The sequence below is a fragment of the Austrofundulus limnaeus genome, unplaced genomic scaffold, assembly GCF_001266775.1.
Source record: "Austrofundulus limnaeus strain Quisiro unplaced genomic scaffold, Austrofundulus_limnaeus-1.0 Scaffold2988, whole genome shotgun sequence".
In the NCBI taxonomy this organism is placed as follows: domain Eukaryota; kingdom Metazoa; phylum Chordata; class Actinopteri; order Cyprinodontiformes; family Rivulidae; genus Austrofundulus; species Austrofundulus limnaeus.
Window position 1 is genome coordinate 14,723 of NW_013955390.1, and position 781 is coordinate 15,503.

Sequence of the window (781 nt, forward strand, 5' to 3'; positions counted from 1 at the left end):
CTTCCAGACTGCCGTCGATGTGACACGCATGCGCCGTTTACAGGATTAAACAACCGGTTGCTGTGGTGAATGCTACTTCTTAGCTTGTTGACTGTGAAGTTGTTGTCGGTAAAATAATTATCTGACATGCTTATTTAGTTCACTGTTTATGTTTTAACCTCCCTGTGGTCGGATGCTTCGGTGAAGCTTGCACTTTATAAAGCGTGAACGACGTCATGCGCTGCAAGTGAAGCTAACACAAGTATCAATCTACTTTAGTTTCGACATGGTTCGACACCACTACTATCAGATGCTTCTATGATTTCTCTGTCATCAAGGAGATGGAAAATTCAAAGAAAAAGATGGAGCAACTGGACTTATGTTCTGTAGCCGGAGACGAGTAGTGCTACAAGATTTAAACTACGTGACTTGAGGTTAGTATCATTACTTGGATCAATCTGTAAACCCCCACCTCACAGACTGTCGGTCTGAGAAATGAGGCATGACTTTTTATACAAATGTTTCTCACTCCTGGTCCTTGAGGACCACCATCCTGCATGTTTTGGATGTTTTCCTGATTTGGTACACCTTATTTGATTGACAGGCTTCTGCAGAACTTAAAAACCTGCTGAGGAGCAGGGAAACAACTAAATCATACAGGATAATGTCCTTGAGGACCACCATCCTGCATGTTTTGGATGTTTTCCTGATTTGGTACACCTTATTTGATTGACAGGCTTCTGCAGAACTTAAAAACCTGCTGAGGAGCAGGGAAACAACTAAATCATACAGGATAATGTCC